The 17,581-nt window shown below is 42.6% G+C and overlaps 1 protein-coding gene across 9 annotated transcripts in view; it reads right to left on the reverse strand.

Annotated features, from left to right (window-relative positions):
- Positions 1-15,731, reverse strand: part of LOC119485008 (CREB3 regulatory factor-like) — a 46,509-nt gene extending 30,778 nt beyond the window's left edge. For 7 of the 9 annotated variants that reach the window (XM_037764256.1, XM_037764255.1, XM_037764258.1 and 4 more), the window contains exon 1: positions 14,899-15,731. The gene's annotated coding sequence lies outside the window, so the exon portion shown is untranslated. Of the gene's footprint in view, positions 1-4,744; positions 5,242-14,898 lie in introns of those variants that run through there. The other 2 variants (XM_037764257.1, XM_037764253.1) reach the window with 2 other exon arrangements.
- Positions 15,732-17,581: the final 1,850 nt, after the last annotated feature.

Below are 17,581 nucleotides of genomic sequence, written 5' to 3' on the forward strand. Positions count from 1 at the left end.
AAAGCACAGAGGAGGATGTTTGAGTTAGAGCTCCAGATGTGGACAGTTATTTTGTTTTCTCTATAAGATAGAGAGTTGGTCCGTTGTCATTGAATTCAGTTTGTTTGATCGGCAGAGACGACAGAAGAAGATCAAACGCAGCTTTTTAAATGTGTCTTCCTGAGAACAACATGTTTTTAAACCTTTCAACAGAACAGTGAAACCGTGTTCTGTTTGTTTACTGCCATGTGTTTTTTCTTGTATTTGGTGTTTATGAAGTTAAACATTAAAGATGCTGGAGCTCTCTCTTTTGTGTCTGCTCAGCCATGCCGGCTATTGTTGCTTATTTAGCGGGCTACTTTTTTCTATTAATACTTCTATTTATGAAACATGAAAAAGCATGCTGCTTCTGCTGCTGCCAGAAATGTAGGACATCTCATTTCCTCAGAAAGACCTGCCAACAACCAGCATTTAAAATAGCAAACGCAGAAGCTTTCATGCTCCAGATAAAGGTTGAATATTAGCAGCAAGGTATTCATGTCACATTTGTAGATGAATATGTGGATAATTAGCAGCATCTCGCTGTAGTCACTTCAGCACTATGTGTTGTTACCATCACAAGATGCATCAAAGAATAACTCTGGTGTTCATTTGTTAAAAAGTACACAACCAGGGAGAGTTTAGAGAGATGAGGACGATGGAGATGAAACATTTCTCAGAGGCACAACTGGTCGAGTTTAACCTCAATGGGAGAAGTAAAAAGTCACATTGTGTCCAGTCAAAAGGATGAAAGGTGAGAGGAGAGGAGGAAGCTAACAGTCAGAAGTAGGGATGACCGATAACCGATTATTAACCGTTAACCGACAAGATTAGTGCGTCTCATGCAGCGGTGTACCAGCTGCAGTGTATGAGGACAACAGAGAACTGAGACTCCAGTTCACCGTCCGGGAGCGTTAACTGTCTGCTAACGTAGGTGTAGCAGACAGTGTGTGTGTTGGTGGTGGTGGTGTAGGTGTAGCAGACAGTGTGTGTGTTGGTGGTGTAGGTGTAGCAGACAGTGTGTGTGTTGGTGGTGGTGGTGTAGGTGTAGCAGACAGTGTGTGTGTTGGTGGTGGTGTAGGTGTAGCAGACAGTGTGTGTGTTGGTGGTGGTGGTGTAGGTGTAGCAGACAGTGTGTGTGTTGGTGGTGGTGGTGTAGGTGTAGCAGACAGTGTGTGTGTTGGTGGTGGTGGTGTAGGTGTAGCAGACAGTGTGTGTGTTGGTGGTGGTGGTGTAGGTGTAGCAGACAGTGTGTGTGTTGGTGGTGGTGGTGGTGTAGGTGTAGCAGACAGTGTGTGTGTTGGTGGTGGTGGTGGTGTAGCAGACAGTGTGTGTGTTGGTGGTGGTGGTGGTGGTGTAGCAGACAGTGTGTGTGTTGGTGGTGGTGGTGTAGGTGTAGCAGACAGTGTGTGTGTTGGTGGTGGTGGTGGTGGTGTAGCAGACAGTGTGTGTGTTGGTGGTGGTGGTGTAGGTGTAGCAGACAGTGTGTGTGTTGGTGGTGGTGGTGTAGGTGTAGCAGACAGTGTGTGTGTTGGTGGTGGTGGTGGTGGTGTAGCAGACAGTGTGTGTGTTGGTGGTGGTGGTGGTGTAGGTGTAGCAGACAGTGTGTGTGTTGGTGGTGGTGGTGTAGGTGTAGCAGACAGTGTGTGTGTTGGTGGTGGTGGTGGTGTAGGTGTAGCAGACAGTGTGTGTGTTGTTGGTGGTGGTGGTGTAGGTGTAGCAGACAGTGTGTGTGTTGGTGGTGGTGGTGTAGGTGTAGCAGACAGTGTGTGTGTTGGTGGTGGTGGTGTAGGTGTAGCAGACAGTGTGTGTGTTGGTGGTGGTGGTGTAGGTGTAGCAGACAGTGTGTGTGTTGGTGGTGGTGGTGGTGGTGTAGCAGACAGTGTGTGTGTTGGTGGTGGTGGTGGTGTAGGTGTAGCAGACAGTGTGTGTGTTGGTGGTGGTGGTGGTGGTGTAGCAGACAGTGTGTGTGTTGGTGGTGGTGGTGTAGGTGTAGCAGACAGTGTGTGTGTTGTTGGTGGTGGTGGTGTAGGTGTAGCAGACAGTGTGTGTGTTGGTGGTGGTGGTGGTGTAGGTATAGCAGACAGTGTGTGTGTTGGTGGTGGTGTAGGTGTAGCAGACAGTGTGTGTGTTGGTGGTGGTGGTGGTGGTGTAGCAGACAGTGTGTGTGTTGGTGGTGGTGGTGTAGCAGACAGTGTGTGTGTTGGTGGTGGTGGTGTAGCAGACAGTGTGTGTGTTGGTGGTGGTGGTGGTGGTGTAGCAGACAGTGTGTGTGTTGGTGGTGGTGTAGGTGTAGCAGACAGTGTGTGTGTTGGTGGTGGTGGTGTAGGTGTAGCAGACAGTGTGTGTGTTGGTGGTGGTGGTGGTGGTGTAGCAGACAGTGTGTGTGTTGGTGGTGGTGGTGGTGGTGTAGCAGACAGTGTGTGTGTTGGTGGTGGTGGTGGTGGTGTAGCAGACAGTGTGTGTGTTGGTGGTGGTGGTGTAGGTGTAGCAGACAGTGTGTGTGGTGGTGGTGGTGGTGTAGGTGTAGCAGTCAGTGTGTGTACAGTTTATCTGTCGGTGAATAAATGCTACGAGGCTACATCTCCTCCGCTCCAGCGAGCGATAGACGGGAGCCGACTTCCTGTATCTAAACGGTTCATTATTAATATCCCCGGTCAGAAGGCTAAACATTAACACCACTCCTCCGAAACCAGTTTGTCTGTTTCTCAATACGCTGACGTCTCTGGTTCCTGTCGGTTCTTACTGAAGCTTTACATTTTTAAATCGGGTCATAACGACATTTTAAAAAGCTCAGCTGGTCACTGTAGTCTTCTTTAGTGACTCAGAGTGCATTTGTTGGGGACTATTTTCAGCGGCGGATTAATCCACATTTGGTGCTCTAGTGAGCGTTTGTAGCGGGACGACGGTGTCTGTGGGATTGAGTCAAACTAAACTACATTCATGGTATAGACTCCGTAGGCTGCACAATTAATCGAACATTAATCACGATCACGATTTTGGCTTCCCACAATTAAATGCACGTGATGGACTGCGATATTGATGTTTAAAAATGCGTCACTGAATGTGGAGGAGTAATCTACTGTATATTGTTTGTTTGGAAAAACAGAAATGCACTGAATTCAGGTGCAGAGGAACCTTATTTTAAGTCTTATTTTGATGCAAAAATGTTTTAAATAGCAGGAATGTATCCCGGCTCAACATGGAAGTGAAAGTAGCAATTGTATTTTGCGTCTAGGAGATACACTGTGAAGGACCAGTCGCAATTTGATGCAAATATTTGTACATTACCAAGAAAGTAGCACAACATGGAAGTGAAAGCAGTGCTTGGTTTATTTAAATGTGAATACAAATATTTTGTCCCTGAAATCGTGATAAATAGTCGTGATCTCAACATTGATCAAAATAATCGTGATTATGATTTTGGCCATTATCGTGCAACGCTACTTCCGTCTCGTCATTTGGAGCCAGAGTCTGCACCCACACACCCGGCCGAGCCAATCACGAGCCGAGCACGGCCACAGTTTGTTAATGTTAGCCACCTAGCTGCTACGTTAGCACCCCGGTAGCTGTTTGGCTAGAAAGACAAAACATCTAACCATAATATCTGTAGAACTACATCTACAATGGAATGGTCACATGTTCTGTTACACAGACTGGTGACGGTTATGGAGAGTTAAAGTTAAGCCTGGTTTATGCTCGCCGTAGTGAAGCCGGCGCAAGGTGCAGGCGCAAGGTGCAGGCGCCAGAAAATGACGTCATCGCGGCATGGTCGTGCACCTCTGAATTTTTGTAACTACGCGCACGCTGCCCGAGCCTCCAGGAAGAGCGCCGGTCGTTGATGCCAATTTTTCGTAGTGGCCAAACGGCGGTACTGCAACTTCAGTGTCCGTCACGTGATGCCAAAGTTATTAAATCCAGAGTTATTCCCCTTCCTCGTTCACATGAATGAGACTCGGACCGCGGCTGGAGCGAGGGCCGGGAGGCGGAGTTAGCGAGCCGTGACGACAGCGTGACGGCTGTGACCTAGTGCGCCTGCTCCGTGGGCCCGATGGATGCGGAAGATCGCCGGAAGATCCGGGTACTTTTCCACTCGGAAGTCAAGCCATTTTGTCTTTAGAGACACTTTGGGCCCCGTCTCCAACGCTGGATCCAGGTCTCTTCATACATCCATGGTCTGGCCCCGTATGTGCCGGTCTGATGTATACTGCAGCCAGCCACCAGGGGGCGATGGAGATTTGGCTTCACTGCTACACAGTACAGTCTGTGGTTCATGGTAATGAAGGAACATGTTGCATCAGTGAGGCTCATTGATGTGGTTTAAAGGAGCTCTGTGGCACAGAGGAATAACAGATATCACACTTCTGAGACATGTTGGATGAATTCATTGTTTGGTTTTCATTTCTTGACAAAGAGAAGCACACAGAATACGACCGGCCGTATCCTTTGACCTAGTAACTCGTCCTCTAAAGAGCTGCTTCTTCGACTCCACCCAGTACGGTTAAACTCCACCAATGAGATGTGGCTCTGCCTGCGGAGACGCTCTGCATCCGTTAGTGTTTGTGTAACCAAAACTCCCAATTCTCCTCTAGAGAGGAGGCCACAGTGCAAACTCCTGATCAGACCGACATGATGAAACACCAAGCAACACTAACACACACACACACACACACACACACACACACACACACAGAGGCAGAACAATGCAGTGCTACTGTTCAGTTACCTGTAGAAACCCTGGAGAAAGCCGCTCACACACACTGACCCGGGTTCAGCGCTCGGAGAAACAATGCCATAAAGCGCTCTGTGTGGATTTGACCTCAGGCACACAAGAATGAGGAAATGAGGATCGGCTGGGCGGTTATGACACTGCCTTGGCATGCCACATGGAAAACTGGTATGTGGCACAGAGAGCAAGCCAGCTACCAACATGCTGCGTACACAAACACTCCGTCAGACACGTACTGTGTTCTTAAAGTAGATAACAGACGAGTGGAGCTCAACGTAATAATCCCAGCGAGCTAACGCAGTCACATCTTTATCGTAACGTTTCAGCAGTAGAGCTGAGAGGAGAGGAAACACTGAGTTTAAACCTTTGATTGAATCAACAGCACAACTTGTACTACTCATAATATTATGGCCAAAATGATAGTCAGGATTATTTTGATCAATATTGATATCACGATTATTTATCACAATCTTTCATTGATTTGAACATTTTTATTGCTGCACTTCCACATTTAAATAAACAGAACACTGCTTTCACTTCCATGCTACGTTCCTGCTAATGTACAAATTAGGGCTGAACGACGTTGGAAAAAAATGACATTGCAAAATATTTTTTTCTGCTATAAACTGTATATATACACTCACCGGCCACTTTATTAGGCACACCTGTTCAATTGCTTGTTAACACAAATAGCTAATCAGCCAATCACATGGCAGCAACTCAATGCATTACGTCATCTAGACGTGGTGAAGACGACTTGCTGAAGTTCAAACCGAGCATCAGAATGGGGAAGAAAGGGGATTTAAGTGACTTTGAACGTGGCATGGTTGTTGGTGCCAGACGGGCTGGTCTGAGTATTAAACTGCTGATCTACTGGGATTTTCACACAACCATCTCTAGGGTTTACAGAGAATGGTCCCAACAAGAGAACAGATCCAGGGAGCGGGGGTTGTGTGGACGGAAATGCCTTGTTGATGTCAGAGGTCAGAGGAGAATGGGCAGAGTGGTTGGAGATGATAGAAAGGCAACAGTAACTCAAATAACCACTCGTTACAACCAAGGTATGCAGAATACCATCTCTGAACGCACAACACGTCCAACCTTGAAGCAGATGAAGACCACCCGGTACTAGCAAGGTGTACCTAATAAAGTGGCCGGTGAGTGTATATTGCAATATGAAAAAATACATGAATATTCACCCTAACCTTTTTGTTAGCTACATTCTAAAGTTAAATGCTTCAATCTGGTGAACTTTGAGAGCAACATTAGCATCAATAAGAGGCCAGATAAAGAATTCAATGCTCTCAATTTAATCATAAACACATTGGTTGTATAGATAATATCTATACTCAAAAGTGAAGCCAGAACATCTGGATCACCATGCTGGCTGTTAGTTTAGGAAGCGATATGCAGCTGCACTTTCTATGAGCAGAACGAACAGTTTTAACATCAATATCTCAGGAGATCATGTTCATTTAGTTGTGGTGTGACGGCCTGGTCAGGAGGATTCTCTCCGTCTTGGCCTGCCTGATTGTTCCCTGATTGGCTGTTCCCTCCCCTCTCATTAGGAGATTGGCCTCATCTGCCGGGAGCAGATAGAAGCAGGGTCATTTCAAGATGACCTCGTCGTGATCGCGATTAATATTCGATTAATTGTGCAGCTCTAACTCATACTATATTATATTATAGCATATGCTTTATTGCTGTACTTATTAGGGCCCGAGCACCGACAACGTCGGGCCGGCGAAGGCCCTATTGAAACTGTAGTGTTTTTTTCTGAATTAATCGCCTTTTTGACGACCTTAACATGCTCAAAAAGTTGTTAAACTTGGAATGCTTATCAGACGCGGTGAAAAAAATTTATATTTTAAGGGTCTCGGGCTTGGGTGTTGCAAAATGGCTCGCTAGCGCCCCCTAGAAAATTGAAAAATTTGAGCCCCTCGCTCCGGTTTCACCTATAAGCATGAAATTTGGCAGACAGACGTAACATGTGGAGACGCACAAAAAAGCCTCTTGGAGGTATGCCCAAAACTCAACAGGAAGTCAGCCATCTTTAATTTAATATGCGATTTTTTAGCGTTCAGCATTTTTAGCGTTTTATAGGCCGTGTACTTTAACAAACTCCTCTTACAGATTTAATTAGATCGACTTGAAATTTGGTCAGGACCATCTTAAGACCTTCAGGATGGAAAGTTATCAAAATGGTGAGTTTTCACTGAACGACCTGACCGTGGCGTTATACTTTGTATGTAGCAGGCAGTTTCAAGTGGCCATTTGAGGAACTGCAGTTTTGTGCCATTGGCTTCATTTTGCTGGTTGTGGGAACTATGTGCATCTTTATTCTATTATTTACTACTAATTATGTATTTACTCTTCTCTATCTGAACTTATTTCTGTCTTTGCGCTGCAACACCTGACCTCTCCCTCTGTGGATCGATAAATGCTCCTCTTCTCATATCAGCTCTCATTCTGTCAGAGAAGGAGACACATTTGTCCAAATATTGTATGACCTTTACTGCAAACCAGAAGGTAACATCCACGTGTTCATGTCAGTAACGTAGCCTCCTCTGAACTCCTCTATCTCCTCCGCTCCCCTCATTCTCTACAGGGTAAATTTACACAGTGAAAGCGATGCTTGTTTATATGTGTCGGGCTGGTATAGGAGCCGGGCGTGCCTTTCGTGCAAAAACAATCCTGCAATCATTTATTGTGTGTTGGTTCAACATAGGCTTGGTCCAAAGGTCTCGGTGCTCATAAACATACAGGCAGAGTTCACTGGAAGGCAACGGGGAAACAAAAAGGAAATTGCTTCATCTCAAACCGCTGTGGGTCAATAACCGACAGTAAGCGCCGGCTTTACGTTCAGACGGCGATCCATTTAGCTCTTTGTAAACAAGACTCTGCAAGCAGAGAGGATGCCAACACAACTGTGGCTTATGTAACGACTACGCCGAATACATACTGACTAAACAAGCTCTCATTCACAGTGTGCTGCCGTTATGGCACAATTCACTTTGACTTGTAGACAGATCCACATCTAAATGCCTTCTCATCCTGACAACACACATATATACTTACAACTGACCCTATTAATAATAACGCAATGGAGCAATTATCCTGAACACTGTGTGGGCACAACAAATACTAAATAAAAATGACCCCATCTCCTTGCACCAGCTTGTTACGTAACACAGGGCAGCGTATTCAAATGAAGGTGTATCATGCCATAAAACCAAAACATGATTGTATTCCAGGGCTGCGACTAAAGATTATTGTATCACTGATGAATCTCACCTTTATTTTCTCAATCCATTACATCTTTGTTTTATAAAAAATGTCGTCACGCATTCCTAAAGTCGAAGGTGACGGCTTCGAGTTGCTTGTTTTGTCCACCAACAGTCTAAAATCCAAATCTATTCAGTTTACTATCACATAAGATAAAGAAAAGCAGCGACTCCTCGTAACTGAGGAGCTGGATCAAGCAACTGTTAATTAATTAATCAGCTATCGCAAGTAGTTAGATTCATTTTCTGTCAATCAACTAGTTGATTAATCAACTAATCGTCGTAATGTAGGGCTGCAAATATTTTTTTTAATTATTATTTTTTATAGATATCACAATAATATCGTTATCGTGAACTCTTTTGGCCTCCATAATCCTGTTGGGAGAGTCTGATATTGTGACCGCCCTAAAAGACTGTAAAGTATAGTATACGTAAGAGTAATATTATCAGGGCTGCAACTAACCATTACTTTCTTTATCGATTAATCTGTCGATTATTTTCTTGATTAATCGATAAGTTTATAAAATGTCCGAAAAGGGTAAAACATTAAAAAGCAATTTCCTAAAGTCGCAGGTGTCCAACCAACATTCTGAAATCCAAATATTAGAGTTGTTACGATACCAATACCAGTTACAGAAATGCGTCAGATACTGCAAAAATTCGGTATCGGCGAGTCCGCCAGGCTACGCACCGATCCCATACCATAATCTATTAACCCAGAAAAAAAATCAACTTGTTAAACCGGGAATCAAATTTTCTACTTCTTCGCGGCTCCAAACCAGCAGCCTTCACTGTGCTGTCGCTCTGGAGGTGTCACGACTAACACCGGCTGCTACTGTTTTAGAGCAGAGAAGAAGAACTGATTGCAGGTAGTTTGGCACGTGATGATAACAAACAACAACAGTGTGATGCTGGTGGAGAGGGGAACGGTAGTCAGAGCCAGGAACATGTAGTAAATAGCTGTTAAATAATAATAATAATAATAATAATAATAATAATAGTAATAATAATAATAATAATAATAATAATAATAATAATAATAATAATAGTAATAATAATAATGATAATAGTAATAATAATAATAGTAGTAATAATAATAATAATAATAATGATAATAACTTTTTTTATCACGCTGGTATCGGATCGGTACTCGGTATCAGCAAGTTCAGGTATCAGAATCGGTATCAGAAAGGAAAAAATGGTATCAGAACATCTCTAATAAAGATAAGATAAGATAAAGATAAAGAAAAGCATCAAATCATCACAACTGAGAAGCTGGAAAAAGCAACTGTTAAACAATTAATCGACTATCAAAAATATTTAGATTCATTTTCTGTCAATCAACTAATTGATTAATCAACTATTGATTATTTTTAATGTTGAATATTTTTTCGATAAGATGTTTGGATTGTTTTTTTTATTTTCTAGAGATATCACAATAATATCGTTATCGTGAACTCGTTTGGCCTCCATAGAATCTGATATTGGGACGGCCCTAAAAGACTGTAAAGTACAGTATACGTAAGAGTAATATGATCAGGGCTGCAACTAACTATTGGTCTCATAAAGCCCACGATGACGTCCTCAAATGTCTCAAAGATATTCAGTTTAGTGTCACAGAGGAGGAAAGAAAACAGAATATATTCACATTTAAGACAATCAGAGAATTTAGACTTTTATTTCTTAAGAAATTTCTAAATATTTGTTGATTAATTTAATAATTGATAACTAATTGATTAATCGCTGCAGCTCTCTACTATACTTCAACAGAGTAATACAAAGTGTTTGTGGTAAAAATGAGACTTATTATGGTATTTTTTTGTCATATAAGGGGTATAAGTCACTTATTATACTTTATCTGTCATACTCAGTTCTAATAACATGTTAGTACTTTAAGGTGTTTCTGTCCCATAATGGCTTCACCACTTCATGCAAACTTGTTTTCATATAGTAACTTTCAAAATAAAAGCACCAACTATCTGGAAGAAGCTCCCAGAAACCTGCAGGACCTCCAACTCTGAGTTCTTTATGATCAAAGCTTCAATTTGTCCTGTTTGCTGCCTTTTATTAAACCAGATAATGATCTTATATACTGCACTAGAGCTTTCACTCTTGTGTGTTAAATTCTATTTTAGCTTTTATTTTTAGCTTGTTTTTATTTTCTAATCTTTAATGTTTTAATAACTGTTTTAATTATGTCTTAATGTTCTTTTGCACTTTGTCACAATGTTCTTGAATGTTTATGTAAAGCACTTTGAATCTCCCTGTTGCTGAAATGTGCTACATAAATAAAGCTGCCTTGCCAAGCTGCCTATCATAACGTCCTGGTTATAACGCACTATTCCTCTCATCCCAACACAAGAGAGAGAGAGAGAGAGAGAGAGAGAGAGGACGCAGAGTCATGCTGACTGTGGACCAGGAGGCTAATTTAGAGCATGAGCAGTCTGACCAGACAATGAACCTCTAACAGCTGGAGGCCTCTTCAGAAAACACCCAGCAGCTCAAGTCTGACGGAGGGGACGGACCGGGGACGGATGGATGGATGGATGGATGGATGGATGGATGGATGGATGGATGGATGGATGGATGGATGGATGGATGGATGGAGGTTACGCACGGAGAGACGAGGAGAAAAAGTAAATGTGAGGAGTCCATGAAGGGGATGAGGTGATGGCGGAGAGTGAGCCCCGAAAACAGGGAGGATGAGCCGGGGGAGCAGGGGAGGAGAGGCGGTCTGGTGTCGGTCTGGTGTCGGTCTGGTGTCGGTCTGGTGGATGTCTGGTCTGGTGGATGTCTGGTGGATGTCTGGTGGATGTCTGGTGGATGTCTGGTCTGGTGTTGGGTGGTGGATGTCTGGTGGATGTCTGGTCTGGTGTTGGGTGGTGGATGTCTGGTGGATGTCTGGTCTGGTGGATGTCTGGTGGATGTCTGGTGGATGTCTGGTCTGGTGTTGGGTGGTGGATGTCTGGTGTCAGTCTGGTGTATGGGAGGCCAATTTTTCAAATTAAAGCTCCAAAAATTCTGTGCTGAGGACAAAGCTCCGTCTCCTTCTGCTCTGATTAAACACAATAAACTTCAATCACAGCAAAGACTAAAAAAGAAGAATCACCCGACCAACCTGGATGCCCCCTGTCTCCTCCTCTTCTCCTCTCCTCTCCTCTCCTCCTCTCCTCTCCTCCTCTCTCCTCCTCCCCTCCTCTCCTCTCCTCCTCGCTCCTCTCCTCTCCTCTCCTCTCCTATCTCCTCCTCTCATCTCCTCTCTCCTGCTATCTCCTCCTCTCCTCTCCTCTCCTCTCCTATCTCCTCTTCTCATCTCCTCTCCTCTCCTCTCCTCCTCTTTCCTGTCTTCTCTCTTCCTCTCCTCTCCTCTCTCCTCTCCTCTCTCCTCCTCTCTCCTCCTCTCTTCTCCTCTCCTCTCCTCTCTCCTCCTCTCCTCTCCTCTCATCTCATCTTTTCCTCCTCTCCGTGTCCTTGGAGCTCCGGTCTGCCGCCCCTTCTCCCGGTCCATCCGGTGCGCGTCCTGCTCTCTAGAATAAACCCCACCGATGAACCGAGCAGAGCAGCAGACCTGCCGGTGCATGACGGTGCTGAGTGTCCGCACAAACAGCTGGATAGAACAGCAGCAGCAGCCGGAGAGAGGAGAGGAAGAGGAGGAAGAGGAGGAGAAGGTGGCATGGTGGCAGCAGCCAGCAGTGTGTCCCGCATGGCACCGCACCGCACCGCACGGCACGGCGATCCGAGGAGCTGCTCTCACACATCCACAACCACAAACCTCCTTCTTTCTATCTATTTGCAAACATCCACAACCCATGCATTTCTATTTGTTTGAAATAAAGCATTAGATTCCTACCGAAAGCAGCGACGCGTCGCGGAGTCTCCAGCCGAGACAACCGGATCCTCTCAGCGCAGCACAACAATCAAAATGGGGCGCAGCTGGCAGTGCCACCGGATGTCCGATATTAATTGTTAATATGTGTCTGAGCCTGCGGAGCTCCAGCAGCTCAGCAGCTCTAAAGTCTGCTGTTGAGTCCACACATCTCACACTTTTAGTTCAATATGAAAGTTGACACGAGGAAATAAATCACAGGACAAGTTCTGGCTGCAGTTTGTCCTCCTGCAGGTGCTGCTGCCTGTTACAGGCCGTGCACGGACACTGGTCCTCCGCGGAACATGGACCTTTAATGCACCTTTTAATGTATCTTATTGCACCTTTTAATGTACCTTTATTGCACCTTTTAATGCACCTTATAATGTACCTTTAATGCACCTTTAATGTACCTTTATTGCACCTTTTAATGTACCTTTAATGTACCTTTAATGTACCTTTATTGCACCTTTTAATGCATCTTATAATGTACCTTTAATGCAACTTTAATGTACCTTTTAATGTACCTTTAATGCACCTTTTAATGTACCTTTATTGCACCTTTTAATGCACCTTTATTGCACCTTTTAATGCACCTTTAATGCACCTTATAATGCACCTTTTAATGTACCTTTAATGCACCTTTTAATGTACCTTTAATGCACTTTTAAATGTGCATTTAATGCGCCTTTAATGCACCTTTGATGCACCTTTAATGTACCTCTAATGCACCTTTTAATGCACCTTTAATGCACCTTATAATGTACCTTTAATGCACCTTTAATGCAACGTTTAATGTACCTTTAATGTACCTTTAATGTACCTCTAATGCACCTTTTAATGCACCTTTAATGCACCTTATAATGTACCTTTAATGCACCTTTAATGCAATGTTTAATGTACCTTTAATGCACCTTTAATGTACCTTTTATGTACCTCTAATGTACCTCTAATGCACCTTTAATGCACCTTTTAATGCACCTTTAATGCACCTTATAATGTACCTTATAATGTACCTTTAATGCACCTCTAATGTACCTTTAATGCGCCTTTAATGCACCTTTACTGCACCTTTTAATGTACCTTTAATGCAGCTTTACTGCACCTTTTAATGCACCTTTTAATGTACCTTTAATGCACTTTTTAATGCACCTTTAATGCACCTTTAATGCACCTTTTAATGTACCTTTATTGCACCTTTTAATGTACCTTTAATGCACCTTTATTGCACCTTTTAATGCACCTTTAATGCACCTTATAATGCACCTTTTAATGTACCTTTAATGCACCTTTTAATGTACCTTTAATGCACTTTTAAATGTGCATTTAATGCACCTTTAATGCAACGTTTAATGTACCTTTAATGCACCTTTTAATGCACCTTTAATGTACCTTTTATGTACCTCTAATGTACCTCTAATGTACCTTTAATGCACCTTTTAATGCACCTTTAATGCACCTTATAATGTACCTTATAATGTACCTTTAATGCACCTCTAATGTACCTTTAATGCGCCTTTAATGCACCTTTACTGCACCTTTTAATGTACCTTTAATGCAGCTTTACTGCACCTTTTAATGCACCTTTTAATGTACCTTTAATGTACTTTTTAATGCACCTTTAATGCACCTTTAATGCACCTTTTAATGTACCTTTATTGCACCTTTTAATGTACCTTTATTGCACCTTTTAATGTACCTTTAATGCACCTTTATTGCACCTTTTAATGCACCTTTAATGCACCTTATAATGCACCTTTTAATGTACCTTTAATGCACCTTTTAATGTACCTTTAATGCACTTTTAAATGTGCATTTAATGCACCTTTAATGCAACGTTTAATGTACCTTTAATGCACCTTTTAATGCACCTTTAATGTACCTTTTATGTACCTCTAATGTACCTCTAATGTACCTTTAATGCACCTTTTAATGCACCTTTAATGCACCTTATAATGTACCTTATAATGTACCTTTAATGCACCTCTAATGTACCTTTAATGCGCCTTTAATGCACCTTTACTGCACCTTTTAATGCACCTTTAATGTACCTTTAATGCAGCTTTACTGCACCTTTTAATGTACCTTTAATGCACTTTTTAATGCACCTTTAATGCACCTTTAATGCACCTTACCTTACACGCACTAGCACGGCAAGGCACGGCACATGCACTGATTTAAATATATCACAGGATTGACTGGAACAGGATCATGCAACAATATCTGATAATTAGATTTAAAAACTGACACATTCAGACCAGATTTATACATGTTTTGCATATCTTTGCACAAATCTATGGAGGTAAAAACATTGCACCTAGTGTGTGTTTTTCCACTACAGTTTTCTGGTAATAAAGGTTAATGCACCTTTAATGCACCTTTTAATGCACCTTTTAATGATAATAAAATGATAAATAATCTTTATTACCAGAAAACTGTAGTGAAAAACACACACACTGGGTGCAATGTTTTTACCTCCATAGATTTTGCGCAAAGATATGCAAAACATGTATAAATCTGGTCTGAATGTGTCAGTTTTTAAATCTAATTATCAGATATTGTTGCATGATGCTGTTCCAGTCAATCCTGTATAGTGGTAGAAATAATAATTATTTTTGTATTCTTATTTTATTCTAACGTTTGTATCTATTCTTTTGTTATTATACTGTCTAACTTGCACCAACAAAACCAAAGCAGATTCCAGTGTAAACCTCTCACACCTGGAAATAAACACCATTCTGATCCTGTGATATATTATAATCAGTGCATGTGCCGTGCATGTGCCGTGCCGTGCTAGTGCGTGTGAATCCGTGTTGAAAGTGGCCATTTTTATCCCAGTAGCTCGTTAAAAGAGAACAGATCTGTTGTTTCTGTCCACATGGAGACAGAGAAGAAGGAGAAGAAGTTGTCAGTAGTAGTGTTGTGCGTCTGTGCGCGGCAGCAGAACCCGCAGAGACACAGAGAGACAGAGACAGAGACACTTTAGAGACATGAGGCTCTACCTGCTGCTGCTCGGTGTCCTCGGATGTCCCCTCGCCTCCTCGCCTCCTCGCAGTGAAGCTCCTCCGGACCACCGGGGCAAAATGTCGGCCTCGGCCTCGGTGCTCCAGATGAGGCTCTCTCTCTCTGTGTTTACGCACCAGCAGCATCCATCCACACCACGCACACACCGCACCGCACCGCACCGCACCGCACCGCAGCACGCACCGGAGAGGAGAGGAGAGGAGGCGGGATCTCCCGGTTCACCGACACATCACCGACTCATGCAGGAAGTTAGTCCGCAGAGAGGAGGACAGAGAGACAGAGAGCTGCCTCTATGGCGGAGAACCGGGACAGAGAAAGATGGTTGTAGGACTCAGTAACACCTCCTCCTCCTCTTCCTCCTCTTCCTCTCCTCCTCCTGCAGGAGATGAGAGGCTGCTCCTCCTCTCTGCTCTCTGCTCCTCCAGCTGATTCTTTTATTAATAAAGTTTAAGAGTCTTCAGCAGCTCCGTGTTGGACACTTTCCTGCTTCACAACACTTGTTTTGGGGACAGAGAGGAAGAAGAGATGATGATGATGATGATGATGATGGAGCAGCAGCAGCAGCAGCAGCAGCAGGAGGAGGACGGGGCTTTGTGTGCTCTTTGTTGTTGTTGTTGTTGTTGTTGTTGTGTTTGTTGTTGTTGTTGTTTCCGGAGCAGAGAGAGGGAGAGAGACTGACCTGGTGAGGAGGTGAGCAGTGTGTCAGAGCTGTAGATCTAGTAGATGTAGATCTAGTAGATGTAGATCAGTTGTAGTTTGTAGTTTGTGTGTTTCTGCTCGGAGGACTCGAGGACTTGGAGGGCACTTGAGTTCACGAATAATCCCGCAGACGAGGCCGTCAATCTCGAGAGATTAGCGGCCGAGACTTCCGGCCCGGGAGTTTCACAATAAAAGTCGAGATGCAAAAAATATATATATTATTATTATAGTATTATAGAAGATTTTTTTTTTGATTTTTTTAATGTTTGTTTGACATGATTATTTTTGTAGTTGGAAATCATTATAACTAATTTATTCTGGCTGATCTCTGTTAAAGGGACTGTTTGTAAGACTCAGAAATGTCTTGTTAACAGCTTCACCTGTGTCCGTTAAGTCAACTAAAGTCAGCGTCCTGTTGCTGGCGCTTGTGCTCGCTCTACATAGACATGAAGGAGCATCGCTCAACACAGTGAGGAGACACACGTCAGCTAAAAGCACAATATCACTCTATATTTCAGCTGCTTGGCAGTAATGTTAGCTGACCAGACCAAGGTCTCTCCATGAATCAATGCTGATCCTAGTGTTGGCTTTTCCCGCCTCAGCCTCCCGACCGCGGCCGGAGGGAACGGAGGAGACGCCGGAGTTTTGGTCGGAGACGATAACGTTTCTCTCTGCGGAGCCCCGTCACTTCACAAGACACGGGAAACCTCTGTTGGTCTGGAGGAGCTGCAGCAGTTATTTCTGCACAAACGTCCACTGAACATTCACTAGATATTCTCAGAGCTAAACTAACTCTTCTGCAGTGTGGAGTGAGCAGCATGCACGTGAGATGAGTAACGAGCACGGTGTGTGACTCAAGGCGGGCAGAGGAGCAGAGTACAGCATCGTCTCCTCTGTGTCTTCTGACCACAGTCGGGGGGCCACATTTCCCATCCCAACAACATGAAACCACTTCCATGAAGACAGTCTGGAGACTCCACCAGCTTTTTTTTACAGTAAGTATGGAGCTCTTGAGAGCTACGGTCTCCCCCGCGTCCTCCGACCGCGGCCAACACTGTTTAACAGCTTCACTAGATACAACCAAGAGGTTTTGGTGCTTCACTGGAGTTTGTGTTGGAGTCTGAGTCTGAACAGCGTAGACACACGAGAGACCATGAGACACCGACCAGCAAGGATTTATACGTGGAAGAAGTTACAAACAGTCCCTTTAAAGCTGCAGCGCGAGAATTGGAGCAAATAACCGATGCTTTCAGAGTTATAAACAGTATGTGCACTAAATATGTGTGTTTATTATTTATATAAATTGTATTCAACATTATTATTATTGTTATTATTATTATTATTATTATTATTATTATTATTTAATATGTTTTTTTTAATTTTCAAATATTTTTTCTTTATTATTTCAATCATTACTTTGATTGTATCTAATATTTTTATATTTTCACTTACTCATTGTTATGATTGTTTTTATTATTATTATTATTATTATTATTATTTAGTTAAAGTATATTTGATACAAGGATAGGTTCATTATCAATATTATATCATTACCACATTTTTTTCTATAATTATTAATTATTTTATTTTAATTTATTTTTCTGGTTTTAATATTTATTTTAATAACAAAAAAAATGTTGATACACGTTGGAATTTAATTTTAAAATAAGCCTTTTGCTAATAAAAAGAAATATATATATAAAAAAAGAAAGAATTGGAGCAATTATGATTAAAAAAGTTATTTTCATTGAACAGCATAAAACAAGCATGAGACAGGTAATCTGAAAAAAATAATAATAATCGTGTGCTCCTAACGGCATCTAAAATATTTCACAGACCGGAGGAAAACAAACCAACTATAGTATGGAATTAATTAATCTTTATTTTACATTAAACTATAAAACCAAAAATAACCCACTTTACTTAAAAATATTTACAACCATAAAATAAATGCCAAAACAA

The sequence above is a fragment of the Sebastes umbrosus genome, chromosome 3, assembly GCF_015220745.1.
Source record: "Sebastes umbrosus isolate fSebUmb1 chromosome 3, fSebUmb1.pri, whole genome shotgun sequence".
Taxonomy (NCBI): domain Eukaryota; kingdom Metazoa; phylum Chordata; class Actinopteri; order Perciformes; family Sebastidae; genus Sebastes; species Sebastes umbrosus.